The sequence below is a fragment of the Frieseomelitta varia genome, unplaced genomic scaffold (assembly GCF_011392965.1).
Source record: "Frieseomelitta varia isolate USP_RPSP 00005682 unplaced genomic scaffold, Fvar_1.2 scaffold_834, whole genome shotgun sequence".
In the NCBI taxonomy this organism is placed as follows: domain Eukaryota; kingdom Metazoa; phylum Arthropoda; class Insecta; order Hymenoptera; family Apidae; genus Frieseomelitta; species Frieseomelitta varia.
The window spans coordinates 46070-61559 of NW_025110628.1; positions in this window are offsets into that span (position 1 = coordinate 46070).

Genomic DNA, 15490 nt, shown 5'->3' on the forward strand with positions numbered 1-15490 from the left:
TCCGCGCTGAGAGAGGAAACGAAGTAAAGCGGCGGGGCGCGCTGGTTCGAGATTAAAATGGAGATTCATCCCAAGGAAACGGCCGCAAGGGAATATCGCTCTCAGCTGGATCTTAATTGTCCATGCAAACCGAGAAGTCAATGACGTCGGTAAAAATTGAAATTATTTCAATCGCGACGGATTAAAGTGACCCGACTGAGGCCGAGAGTCGCGCGCGCCATAAATTGCTGAATTCCTCATAACAGGTGGCACTATAGAAACAGCGATATTTCCTCGCGGAAGTATATATAGTACGCGCGTGTACGCGATAGTCGGAGATTCAAAAATCAATCCCCTTTCTGTAGTTCTCCACCGCGTGAAAAGACACTTTGTCTAGACACTTAATTCTCACTTTACGGCAAAAGCCAGGGCCCCTGCTTTGTGCACGATGCTAGTAATTATCGCCGGTACTCCCACGCGCGCGAAATAATTAATCCCGGCTTTCGATTAAGGGAACATAGATCCTCCAAAAAAGAAACACAGGTCCTCATTTCCGTACAGCAAACGTGTACTCTCGTTAAATAGCAACGCGCCACGCGTACAAACATTCCGCGATGTCGGGAACGATATATCGCGCGCGCGTATCGTTAAACAGGAAAAGCAAAGGCTTCGTTAGAATCGCGCGATTTAAGAGCAGATAATTTGCGTCGGGCGTAAAACGAAAAAGAGGGGGACAGGGAACGGGAGAGAAAGGAGAGTGGGAAAAAGAGAGACCGGCGAAATAGATGGAAAAAAAAAAAACACTCGTCGCACTCGTTCCTGCAGCGGTTATAAGCACGTTCACACGCGGATACAGACCGTTGCGAAGCGTTAAACGTTTATCCGGTCACCCCTTTGCCTCATTGAACTGCATACTTCGAATGCTTTCCATAACGAGCACCGTGCGACGAGAGTTCGACAAATTTATTTACTCGACTTGCGCCCAGTACGTACCTCCTCCTCCTCTTCCTCCTCTTTCCAATCTCTGCCTCTATCTACCGTTCTCTCTCTCTCTCTCTCTCTCTCTCTGTGTTTTTCCCTGTTCGTGTCCTGTTGGCGTGCGCACACGTTCCCTCTCAATTTGTATAGCGACGTTATTTATACGCGGGAACGCGATCGAGATAATTAAAAAGTAATGACTGAAATACCAAAACGAACGAGTGTATTAGCGGGCCGGTTTTCGAGGACGCGCTTTCATCCATGCCCAAATCGGCTTCATTCTACTGGCCCGCTCCCGGCCTGCTGATTGTGATTCAATTATTAATTCGTTTATAGCGATACTAATAACAAAGTAATTGTATCGTTAGAACGGGCCGGCACGGTAATTGCAATTAAAAATCAATTTGCGACGCACGGGCTGCCAATTCGCGCCGATTCTTAATCGCGTTAAGGAATCGAGCTGCGGTTAACCGATCGCCGCAACTCCGTGTCGAGCCTATCTAGCATTCGACGTGCATATATCTATCTACTCATGCGACTCGTACACTCGTCGTGATACTCAAACTTATAAATTAACAGTCATTGAGCTGTAATTAACTCTCGATTCTGTCGGGATTCATCGTTTGACTTCTAAAACGTTAAACGGCGATCACTGTTGAAATTGAGAAAGTGATTGATCAATTTCGCTCCCAAGTTCAAAACGCTCGAAGCGACAATTTTTACAGCAAAGTATTCCGAAACGTGTGTGCACGTTTAAAGAAATTTCCCTCGTCGATCTATAAAATTTATAAACGCCGGTTGACGACTAGGAAACACACTCTGCGTTTTCCCTTCCTCCAACCCCCCCCCCCCGTTCCCCCCGTGAGACGTGTTTTCTTTTCGAATGCGTTGGATTAATGTCACGTAGTCTGCTCCCTTAAACGGTACGCCGAAGGAGCAATACCTCGGCGACTTTACTTTAAAGTTTGCTCGTTAAGCCGGCCTCGAACGGGCCACGATAGGGTTGGAGGGAAAGTTTTTCACGAAGAGCGTAAGAAAACGCGGGGGTGATCGATGTTTGCCTGCGCAGCCTGACAATTCGGAGTTACGAAAGCATGGAAGCACTCGGCTCGAGCAAAGAAAATGCCCGCTGCACTCGAGAATCCATCGAGAGAACTCGAAGTCACGTCGAGAAGTGTGCAACGACTTGTTCTTGATGGCTTTAAGGGCGTCTCTCTTAACTTTCTCTCTCTCTCTCTCTCTCTCTTTCTCACTCACTCTTTCTCTTTCTCTCTCGGACGGGCCAAAAGATATACGAATTAGTATGCACTCGTGAGAATGGCGTATGATTGCAACCACGTAAATGCATTCTCGAGAATGAACGAGAGCTCCCTTCACTGAGAGGGGGGGAAACAACAAATTGCACGGCTTTATTCTCCTCGTATAGAACGATATAGAACGACCTTCTAACAAGAATTACTCGATCAAGCTCGGAAACAATGACATTAAAGCGATGAATTGCTATTGTTTGCAAATCGTCAAAACAGTAATAGCAACAATGGAGATCGACTTTTGTCGTGTATAAAATAAAATTAGTTACAACGATAAATGAACGAGAAAGGAGGAAGCAACGCAAATCGGGCACGTAACTAGGGAATAAAGTCCGTGCTCGTAGTATATAAGTTCTATAACAAATGAAACACTTGTATCGTTATCGCGAGAGAAGACTCAGAGAGAGAGAAAGAGAGAGGGAGAGTCTCGGTTTTCGAATTATTCCACGCGTCAGAGGTGAAAAATCGACAAAGTTAAACAGGAATCACGGTGAAATAAATGCGGTTAATTGTTCAAAAGCTCGCGGCGATAGCCAAGCGAGATAAAAGTCGAACGCTGTTCGCCTAAAAGAAAAAGTACTATCTTCACAAAAGCATCTGCGTTTCCTGGCGATGCGATGGCCGAGCGAATGAAGGGTATAAATGACGGACAATTTAATATTTTACCCCTTGGTGGCGCAACCCACCGCCTGTTATCTCCCCGCATACTACTTTCGAGCCGGATGAGAGCAGATAGGGTGACACAGCGTTCGGTGTTGTCCCGCGCGTAAAGCAGCCAGCGGAATGACTATAAATACACACCAGAAGCGGCATAATATAATTATCTACGTGATATATGGTGCCACTCGTCCATTTCTTGGCCGTAGTATTTGTCATCTAACGCAGATGACACGGCCGATCTGTTGGCTTTGCGCTTTACACGTGCCGCGACACTCCTCGTTTTGTTTTCCCCTTCTTCCTTTTTGTTTTGTCCTCTTTCTCTCTTAAAAAAAAAAAGAGAAAAAAACAGAAAAAATCTCCGTCAGCATATTCCGACGGCTTAAAACGTATATGCTCAGAGTGAAAACGCCAATCGGTTTCAACCCGACTTGAAACCACGATTTTTTCGGGCGTCTCGTGAATAAACATTTCACGCGCAAACACGAGGCACCGGACATGATGGGAAATGAATGAAATTTGAAAAGCCGGTTCGTTGACCCCGATACGTGCGCATCGACTTTTTAATTTCATGATATCGCGACAGGTCAGCACGGTCTGGCGAGAATACGGATCGATCTTTATTCAAGAAGCGCAACTACGAACGATTCCGTGAATGAAAAACTCGGGCTCGGCACAACGACCGTATCTTCCTTTTTTTTTTTTCCCCCCGTTCCTCTCTTCTATTCTTTCTTCTTTTTTTCTTCTTTCTTTTTTTTTTATTTTTTGTTTTTTGTTTCCTCCCCATCTCTCCTGTTTCGTCCACTTGTCCGACCGAAAAAATGGAGGGTGTTACGTCGACGCCGGATCGATTGCTCCCTCGCACCGCGATATACCGATATTCAATTAATCATTTTAGTTCATACCGTGAGGTTTCGGCATGCGACAAAAGCGTGAATCGATGGACACCGACGAAGCGTAACGGAACGGGCGAGACAATACGTTTTCCATCGATGAAATTTCTCCGAACAAAAGCTAACACGCTCTTTTTTCAGCTGGAGCCGCGCGATTTCAATTTCGAATTAGCAAGTCAAAGGGGGGCCCCTGGCTAGTTCTCATCTGTCCCTGTCGTCCAACCGAATACAACTAATTATCGCGTTGCGAATTTTTCCCAATTTCGGGCGTATTTGCATACGAGATTTCCCCTCTTCTCGGCGTACACGCGTCGAAACAATGAGGGATTTACAATCCCGCGATGTCTCGATAGTAGGTAGACCATAGTAGTTGTTCGACAGAAAACTGACCGGCAGACTCTCGTGGCTTTATTGGTAGCTTTTTTGATTTAAAAAAAAACGGACAGAGCACACAATATAATCGAAAGAAATTTGAACAAAAACAGAAAGGGAGAACGGCGCATGAGAACCGCGTTATGCTTTCCCATACAGTAGGATATTGGAAATGCGAGATGAATAGTACAGTACCGGGAGGTGGAGGTAGTTTTCGTTTGCGAATAAATTTCATGCGTACGATAATTACGTACGAAAAGCGAAAACATCGGATGATCCGTAGGACTGGCGCGAAATTAGCAAGTCAAAGCGATGCCTTTCGTCGTCTTTCGGCCCCCATCCCTTCCTCCCCCACCCTACCATCGCTCCCTAATTCTCGCAGATAATGTATACCTCTGTCGCGACGAAATCATAGTTTTCAGGGCGCAGCTTAATCTCGTCGCCCTTCCCAAATTACCGGGTTCTGTCCATCGCGACCGCTCGCGACTCTCCACCGTCGTAATTTGTAAGTGCGCCTTTGGTCCCACTACCTTTTCCCCTGTCTCTCTTTCTCTCTCTCTCTCTCTCTCTCTCTCCCTCCCTCTCTCTCTCCCTCCCTCTCTGCCTGGTACACTTTCCTCCGCCATCCGTATCTTTGGCATTTCCATGACGAAATTACAGATCGAGCCGGTCGTGCTCGGGGAATTTCGTTTTCTCTCCATTAGCATTCTTTCCGACTGTCATTACGGCGATGCCTATTTCGGCTCCGGTCGGAATTTAAAGGCAATTAACACGCGCCACGGGGGACACGCGATAAGGCGACGGTGAGCGTAGGCGTGTGCGTGCCTCACCGGAACGTTCCTTCTGTTCGACTAAAATCCCACCGCCGTATGCGTCTCGATATCCCTCTTTGGTCCGTTTCGACGTTACGCGTAGCGATCGAGCAATAAGTCGGCTCGATGGTTACATATATCTCTTGTCAACTTCTTGCGTAATATGTTTTAAACTGGTCTTTAACGATCCACGTACCTATTCGTATCTATTTATCGTGAAGACGTTTTATGAAAATGAGCGGGCACGTTGAAAAACTTTGCAAAGTATAGTTATATTTACATATTTAGTGAAAAAAATGTTCTGTAACGCTTTCGAAATGCTTTCGAATCGCACGCTAGAGAGAGTCTGAAAATTTCGTTCATCACCGAGACTCGAACTCCTTTAATTATTTCGGCCAGTTTCCGAGTTGACATGACACATCAGTGGGAATGAAAGTTTTAATAAACGTATGTCCGCGCGTTTCCTCGTTTGCAACTATTTCGTTTCGTACTTTTTCGGTGGAACGTGTAAATGCGAATTTTTCGGGATTTTATTTGCTAATTTCACGTTCGTGTAACATATCAATGGCAAAGGGAGTGCTACTTGTTATCAATGGGATAAATATCACGATGCCCTTTATATACCGATATCATAGCAAATGAAGAACTAACGCAATCGAATTGCAAACAAAAGACCAAAGTGAAAGATCCCTGTAATTCTGGTTCGTGCCTCAACGAGAACAACAAAGCAAAATTTACTTCTAGTATTAGGATAATTAACAGAGTACGATAGAACTGTCGATTCTCTGCTAGCAGTCCAGATTTTGGTTGGAATTAGCCGAAACTGTTGATCGTACTAACCGACTCGTTAATTACGTTGTCATGTTGCTCCGCGCTTCCATTCCTAAGCGTTATTTACATTAACGTGGACAATGCGAAAGAAGAAATCGAAAAAGAGGGAAACTACATCGAACGAAAGCAAAGGTATATAAGGTATGTGAGCACGCAGGTATACATTCAATTATACTCTGACACGCCAATGCTTGGAATCGGAACGGTGCGGTGCCAAGTATGGTAATGCGAGGCACGCGTAGCAGCGACGTTGCGAACGGAAACACAGATAAAACGCGTGATTTGCTCGCTCTCTTGAGAGAGAGAGAGAGAGAGAGAGAGAGAGAGAGAGGGAGTCGTTCGTACCGCTTGAGAAAGGGAAGAGCTCACGCTATAGAATTAACATATGTTGCGCTCACGGCAGGACACCTTCGTCTCTGAATTCGATCCTGAATGTTTTCCCGCTTGAATCATCGTACCTGCTTTGAAATATCGCTTTTTCCCTGATGATCACTCACTTATTCACCTTTCCTTTCTCCTCTTACTTTTTTTTACCTTTTTTTTTTACCTTTTTCTTGATTTATGAATCTTACTTTACCTTTCTGAATTAATCACGCAAGCATCTGTATAATTACGTGTTACGACGTGTTAGAGTAAAATTGTTAAAACGTTGTATCAAAAATAATCGCCGTTTAAGAAAACGTTGCGTTTAATTCTGCAATTACTCTGACGCGGACGTCGAAAGAGTCAAAGTACACGCTATTTCGGAATCTTATTAATCTTTGAAACGCCGCCCTCGAGAGACTACAAGTCTGAAAGCAGGCCTGCATTTTGTCACACACTGCGAGACCTACCGCACTGAAACGCAATAAACTGGGTCTCGGGCTCTTGCCTCTGTCGAGTGGCACGGAAGCATTATTTGAGAAGGTTTAATATTTAAGAAGGAAGTCGTAGATCAAGCTCGAACAAAGAGAAGTACGTCAACTCCTGCGAAATCTTTCCTTCGAGCCTAAATTCGACATTGACATTACCGAATGAATTAAATCAGTATGACGTTGCTCGGTACAGCAAGTATGGAATTCCGAAGCGAAAGTGAACGTTTGTTAATATTTAAGGAAGGGAGAACGTTATCGACGCAGAAACTCGTAAGTAAATCAGTGCTAGCGAAAGAAAGAAACGCGGTGCATTAACACCGGACTCGTAATTTATTAGGCACATAAAATAAGTCAGATCGATACGAGGCGCGAAATCTACGCGGGAAATATACGAGATCATATCGCGCGGTTCGCAAAACGAGAATTCGCGTGAGCGAGCCGTTCGTAAGGTGATAGAGAGAGAGAGAGAAAGAGAGAGCAGCGGTTCTGTACAGCCGATATCGACCTTTAACGTCGCCTTATCTGCTCGTACGATTTAGACGGTGACCTAACGATTCAACTCCTTCAGAGCCCACACGGTACGTGTTTAACGTCATTATCGAGTCGCCGTTGAATACACAGGATCGCGATAACTGCCGAAGGAAATGAAAATCGCGATACAGTGCGGCTCGCAGGGTAGGTGATCGTGGCAAACGACGAAAAGACAAATAACAAGTAATCGAATCGAAGCAAGCAGAGAAACCAAACCAAACCAGTTTTCCACTCGGATTCTTCCACGAATAATAACTTGTGAAACTTGTTCGCAACATGGCCGGTCCAAATACAATGCAAGGCCCAAATATCGAAGCAGACCTAAATTATGGACCTAAACTACCAAGCATCTTTCGATGCTGCCGAATTACACAAAGATGAAAGGCTAGAGGAAATGAAAGAGAAAATTATATTTGACAGTGTGGCTGGGATCCGGAGAGAGGCACGCAACAACACGCAGAGGCAGCCGTTCTCGCGTGATTTCTATGCAGATGCGACGTGCAGAAAGCACGCACGATTGTGTGTTAGCCGCAAGAAAGAACGAAAGAAAGAAAGAAAGAAAGAAAGAAAAAAGGTAAAAAAGAAGGAAAGAAAGAAAGAACGGATGCGAAGGAGGAAGAGATGGAAACGCAAACGGTCTCGCGCAACCAAACAAACCAAGACTTTCGGTGGAGGGGCTTAAAGGAGATAGCCGGTAAAGATCCTGGCACAGGACAAGCGAATAATATATAGCCGTGGCGGCGCTATCCGCCTGCACCATCTCCGGTCCTACGCGGCGCTTTCGCCTCTCGCGCGACAATCTTTTCTCACTTTGCGAAGAAGCCATCTCTCAACTTATGGAAATTCTCTCTACGCCCTGGCCCGAAACTTTCCAACTGCTGCCGTTGTTGCTGATGTCGTTGCCACGGCTAACAGCGACGCGACGTTGCTCACGTCGCTGGTACACGCGACTAGTCGAGTGAAGACCCTATATTCCGTATCGAAATACATACAAGGATAGACGAAGACGACACGGGCGATGTCAAGGCTGATCGTTCTTTTTCTTCGCGATTTCTCCGCGCTACCGGAGGGCTTAAGCGTGACGTAACAGGACGCAAGAGGCAAATGTTGCCGAGGACATGTGCGCCACACGTCCTTTCTGGTACCAAATACTCGGCTAATTTCAAAGCGATTTGTCAAATACATTCGGAGAGATTGTTTAACGAAAAAAAAAAAAAAACGTCAAACCATGTGTTACGGAACCAGTTATTTGGGTAAAGTAGCTAATTATAGGATACTCGTGGAAACACGCGAAATTAAGTTGCGTGTGTGAGTTCGATCAGCCAGTCGTACAATTAATTTGTCACACTACCATTAGTAGCGATTAATTATTCGGATCTATTTGTCGATGTATTAATGGCCGTCGTTAAAATACAGCGTTAATTAATGGCGTTAACGATGCCGGATATCACTATTGTATAATACTTGCGCACTTATAGAATTCTTGCCAAAATTATACGTAAACTTTGCCGAACAAGTAACCGTGTTGAATGTTTATTCAACATAAAGAAAAAAGAAAGAAACAGCGAAAAGCACAAATAAAATCGAACCGAACGTTTCCTCGTGTTTATTTTCCGTTTGCAAAAATAACATTTAGCGAATGATCTTTATCTCGTTATAATAAAAATAGGGGGAGCTACGACCTTTCGTTCTTTAAAAATAACCGCACTCGTCCAATTTCCTGTAATTTCTGCCAGCACTTTTGCATTCGCAGCATTTTTGATGCAGAGAGTTTGAGAAGAGGGAAAAGCGGTGCGACGACAAGAGAGTGTGAGTGGAAACACATTGCACGAAGGAAAAAATTAATATCAACGGAAGCCCGGGCATTACGGGCAACATAGTGTGAACAAACATTTTAAAAAATCTCTCCCCTTTGAATCGTTCGTCTCGAAATTAATGGAACGTTGCGGGGAAAAAAGAACGCTGGTCTAAAGGGTCTTAATGTTACACACTATTCGGAGAGCCGTCCGTGATAAACGTAATTCCTCAAACTCGAAATTAATGTTTTCAGACTCTTTAGAATTCATCTCGATCTCTTCGTTTTTCCTGAGGGACCGGCGAATAAAAATCTCATTTCCTTCGTAAAGCAATATATCTCTCTTTTATACGCGTTGCCACATGTATCACGTAACCATCAAGATTACAGCGTAAAAAACGTACCGTCGCCGTATGCTTTTATTTCTCATCATTTCCGTGTTGTATTTTTTATCGCGATCCTTCTCAATCGGCACTGATAAGGCCAAAGATGGTCTCCCGAAGATTTAGAGACATTCACGATATCGCGGTGCGAACAGGACTTTCTCAACCCGACCGTGGATCCCGTGCAACGAGTTTTCATTCAAACTTTTCTTATTTCCGACTCGGCTACGCTACATGACAATGCTCTTAAATTCTCAGTCTTGCACGCTGGATATGGCCATTATACTTCAGGTACTTCATAGGAACCGTTTCATTGGTCTCGTAGAAATTAGGTCATTCATTGTCATCTACTTTGAACGAAGCTTGTCATGTATAAATCGCGTCCATCATGCTACATTATGAATTTTAAAACAGCAATTATAGAGCATTCTAAGAAAATTATCGAGCATTATACATTATTATATTATATTGTCGAGTTTACAAAATATTTGTAATTTTACGTTGAAATCGATACGTGTCATTATATATATATATATATATATATATATATATATATATATATATGTGTGTGTGTTCAAATTGGAATGAAATATAATAAATAGATGACAAACTGATCAAACTGAAATACCTGAAAAATATTTTAATCTGACAATTGTTTGTTGACCTTGGTGCTCGACTCGAATGACCAGCAAATTGAATAAAAAAAATGTGAGCAATGTGTGTGGGAGGCAGCGACAAATATTTTTCAATTAAATAAGAGGCATGCAAATATATAATTAAATACGAAAGATTCTTCGTTTTTTTTTTTTTTTTTTATTTATCTCATACCGTGTTCCAAACGAGCAGTTGACCAACTTTTTGAATTGAAAAGTATAAAAAAATAACACAAATACTGTTCTTAAAATTTACCTTATAAATTACGACTATTTATGTCGCCTTTTTGCGATGAATGAACTTAAAGAAGTTGCTTGTTTCTCGAAAATTGAATATTAATGGTGTGTTACAATTAAAAAGTGAAAAATGGATCAGTCTGACGTCCGAGAGTCTCGAATAACTCTAGTTTAGTGTTATTACATCATCGCACCACAGTCTCGAAGAATTTAAACAAATTCATAAGGGAAACTGAGAAATTTGTAATTCGTTGTGTGTATCGTTATTCGGAATAAAAGATGAAGGATTCAGTCGCGAAACTGAGATCAAGCTTTCGCAAAATCGGTCAGAAAGCCGGAACCACACAGTTGTGTTTTTAAAAGTTTCCTGACCCCGGACACTACGAAATTTCGTTTCACTGTCGCTTCGCTTTTAACAAAGTGAAGCCCGAGCATTTTCCACGGTATCAAGATAAACATTCGCGGGCACAGTTGCTTAGAAGCAGCTTGATTGTAAAAATTCGAATTGCAAAAAACTAGCGAATATTGCAGTTAAACTGGGTCCCTACGATATATTGCGTACGCAACGAAAAGCGGCACACACGCAAATTAAGCATTCAGCCTCGTGAATAATAAATTCCGCGGCAACAAATAATTGAACGCTTGAGAATACGAAGAGAGTCGATACTGTATCGATTGAGAATATCAAAGTGAGGAGCGTCAGGATTGAGCAAAATTTATATTAAATTTCTCCTTTCTGTCTCTTTATCATTTTCCTCCCATCTCATTGAAATAACCACGGTTTAATTAATCTTTCAGTGACGTCTGCTGTTTGTGCAATATCGATCTCGCGAAAAAACACAAACAACATACACACATACGCGAGAAGGATTACGCGGACAATGTTAAAGAACATTGACGAACGTAAATATTGAACGTGCAAGCTGAGAAAACATCGTGTTCGAGTTGACGAAACGATGCACGATCGACCTTTCAACTTCCTACCATCGGATAAAACCAAAACAAATTATAATTACGTACTTACGTTACGCTCGTCGTTAGCCATAATGAATTTTCCACCCGCGAATAAGGACACTGATCCGTTAAGATGGATGACATCGCGAAAACTGACGTCACGGGAAATTCGATTCGGTGCATTGGTCACGCGATTCAATTTCGATAACTCGAAGTTGACGATTATCGCGGGGCGGCCATCTTTTTTTCAGTACTTTTTTTGGCGCGTAACCGTCGCGGTCGCTCGCGCGCCACGCGATACAATCTACGGTGAAAACGCGAGAAAGAGACGACCGGGTGAAAAGCATGAGATAAAAGGGAACGCGAGAAGATACAACGGAGCCCATCTCAAGAGAAGTCGCGCGTCTTCCATTCCGGAGCAGATCAAGAGGACTTCGTATTCGTGGCACAAGTGGACGACCGATCAACATCGATGTCGTCAAAGAGATTTCTCTGTGGGATCTCTCGAACTCCTCCCACGGTACACGGATCTTATCAATCAGAGGGTCGAGTAAAGTTGGATGCAAGCGTTCCCGATTCACGACCGTACGTACAAAAAAGGAAGGATGGACGAAAGAGAGATGAAAAGAGTGGGGAAAAGAAACAGAGAAAACTTACCACTCGGTGAACGAAGTGTCTTGAAGTTGCTGCCAGTTTTAATAGTCGACGAGCTTCTCGACTGAGGAAGTGCAAGTGGCAGGAAAAATCTTGGCGAGCTGTCTTGGTCGTTGGGGAAAAAAAGGTAGGGCAGAACGATGTCTTCTCTCTTTCTCCACTTTTCGCTCTGTTTACACACTTCTGTCACTCTCACTCACTGAATCATAGTTCGGAGTCGTGTGGTGCAAGTTTTTCACCGTTTGTGCCCGGTGCGACGATCAACGACAACAGCGGCAGTTGGGATAACTAACAGGAGCACCGCGAACGTTCGTCACAGAATTTACACTACGAAATTGTCGACAGAGTTATGCCGTGTACGTTTTGGAGCAGAATCCAAAGGTAAGTCCAGACACAATATCTTCATATACGTTGTCACGGTTATGTTACTTTACGAACGAGGTTATGTTACTTTACGTTTAGAGTATTCGGGACTCACACCAGTACGATCTAGTCACACGCGATTAACTCAGCCATTTATATGCATGTATAAGTTGGCATGGCTCGACAGTTTCATTCACCACGAGGAACACCAGTTGTCATCGTACGATACTTTGTCTTGATGTTAACACGCTATTAGGAAACGGTACGCTGTTGTTCAGCACGTAGCGTGAATATGAGTATGAAGATCGGAAAGTTTTGACCGGTTCCGACAACTACCGTAGGAATATACAGACCGGAACAACATGCAAGGCAACCGCACGGTACGGCGCTCGCCTGTAAACTGAACACCCGTCGCGACCTGAGGCCGGGACTCGACTGGTTTCTGCTAGGGAATCTCCCCACTCCCCGGCTCTCTTCTCGCGCGACCCTAGGCACACCAACCCCTTGTCCAGCTTTCTCTCTTTCTCTCTCTCCCTCTCCCTCTTTCTCTCTCTGCTTCCCTCGCTCCTCTCTCACCCACGTACCCCTCATCATCCTTTTGCCCTTACTCTCACCCTATCACGCTTCATTTCTTTTTCTCTCTCCATCTATCCTTTTCCTCACTATTCCACGTTCCAACTGCCTAACGCCGACCCTTCACGTACGACCGAACGACCACCCGTTTCTTCGGTATATACCCTCGCTCTCGTGTTCACTCTTCCTCAATACCTCTCCCTCTCTTTTCTCTCTTTCTCTCCTCGATTTTTTTTTCTTCTTCTTTGCTGCATCTCTCTCTCCCCCGTCCGTCTTGCATTCGCACTTTTTCCCGACGCCGCGTCTTAGGTGCACTCTTTCCAAGGACTTTCCGGATCTCGTTCCCGTCAGCCTCCCGTTCTTTCAGAAATATTTCGCCGCTAGTACACCCGCGCATGTACACCCTTGCCGCTTCTGCTCGGCCCGATTCGCCTCGACTCAGGGCCGCTTTTCGAACGAGAAGCAAGAAACTGCCTGGGCCAATCCCGTGGCACATGCTCGCCACTTCGAGTCCTTTCGTTCTTCTGGAATCAGAAAAAGAATGGGGATGTCGCGTAGGGGTGGCTACGGGAAACAGAGGGCGAGAAAGAGAGGGAACTATGGTTGGGAGGGGGGGGGGGGATCTTTTTATCATACTGGTGAAGGATGGATTTCTCACTGGCAAGTGCACCAAAGTGTTTTGACCCTTCGTGTTTAGGGCCAGAACGATGGCCCTTTTAAGGATACGATGGCTTACATAGCGGGATGCTCGAAGTCCAAATACCGAGTGGTTCTCCGAAAGCCATTTTCGTTTCGTTCCACTTAAAACTCAAGCGCAAGAGAGAAAGAGAAAGAATCGGAATCGTAAACGTCGGAAGCTATCTACGGAACGCCGATTAAAAATGTAAAATTTCATGAATCACAAAGATACTTTTTGCTCTCATGAAACAGTTTTCGTTTTTCGTGCGAGTAGCACGTTTGAAAAGTAATTAACGTTTACAAAACTGTGTTTCAATTTGCACCGCGCCGCTTCAAGTCTGTTCGCGATACAAAAAAATCAGCAACGAAATAAAGTTCGCTCGATGTGTTGTAAGTACTGTGTCACCCTAGCGTCAGTGTCGTTTTTTATTCATTCACTCCTATCTCCCTATGTTTTAAAGCGTTAATTAATAGTTTGATACTTACGAACGAAATATTTTCACGACTAATAAAATATTTTCAACCTTGCCATTTATAATGTTCGTGCGACAAATTTTTACACGTCCTTAGTTTCGTTGACGCGAACATAAAATGTAAAACTTCGCGTTTTGGTATGAACATTGGTATGATCAAAGATAAAACAGTCCTTGTATGTGCAAACGAAAAGTTACGTGCAGAAAAAGAGGGAAAAAGGAATACGAACGTTGAAAAATGTTTCGACGACACATATGTTTAACGACTTTTGGAGAACACAAAAATCCCAGTAATTTCATCGTCCTGTCTATATATTATACTTTAATAGTACAAGTGTGCATAAAAGTACAAATTCGACGGAAATGCTTTCTTCTCAGTGGTTGAATAAAATCCGTCCTCTCGTCAATGTGTCATAATGGACGCATTCAAACATCACGGTGTCTTTTTTAATTTACTTTCGTGGAACAGCTATGTATATACACGAAATTAACGTTTCTTTATCTTTCTCCCTCCCCCCTCCCTTCAAAAAAAAAAATCGTTTCACCTCGTGTGAATACACATCGATGCAAAAATTAGAGAAACATTACTCTCAAAGAACACAGCGAGAATTGATTGTCAACTGGCAAAGTGCTCTCAATGATTTGGTACGCTGACAACTTTACATTTTTCAGCAGGAATATATTCTTTTAATACAGTCGGAGACGAATATAATTACATCCCTGGGAGCCACTTCGCCGCGGATTGCTACTTTCGCCACGCAAATGAGCTTTTATCCTTCGCGAAGCGTAATTCCACCTTAATCCGTATCTCGTTCACGTTTGAATATCACAAACGAGAATATAACAGACTTTCTTTTTGTTGGTGTCCTGTATTAGATCCGCATCAGAAAGTAGTTTGAATTTAAACCGACGTTCCTAGCCGTTTCGGTGATCTTCTCATTTCGAATGTAGCACACGGCAAACGCATAAACTTAATGCGCGCATCGGGTTGGTTTAGTTCTCGTGCTTCGCGAGGTTTCGCTAATCTTCACCGTGATACCCGCATCACACGAGCCAGGCAATTAACTGGCTGAATATGTAGATCCGTTTACTTCGAGATGAGACCATGTTGTAAGAATAAATCCGTGCCGTGTGTTTAGAGCGCCACAGCGTACACGTTCCAAAATAACAAAATGATAAAAATCGCCTTACTCTCGAGAGTACACTTAATGCCGCGTACGCGTGGTAAAAGAATCGTACGAAATTTTTAAGAGAATTTAAAAAATGATATTACCTACTTGCTTAGCCGAGTAATCTACCCGAATATCACCGATAAAATGGCATTTGTCGTCTGCTTCGGGCATCTCTTGAGCGTAGTACCAAGTTTCATGCTTCCGTGAGCGGAAAAGGAAGCACATAAAATTTAATTCTATCCCCTAGGTTAAACGTAGTCCCTCTCGAAAATTAGATTTTTTAATGAAAGTTTATTCGCTCTTGAACCCTTAATACTTAGTAGCCAAGGATTAAATTC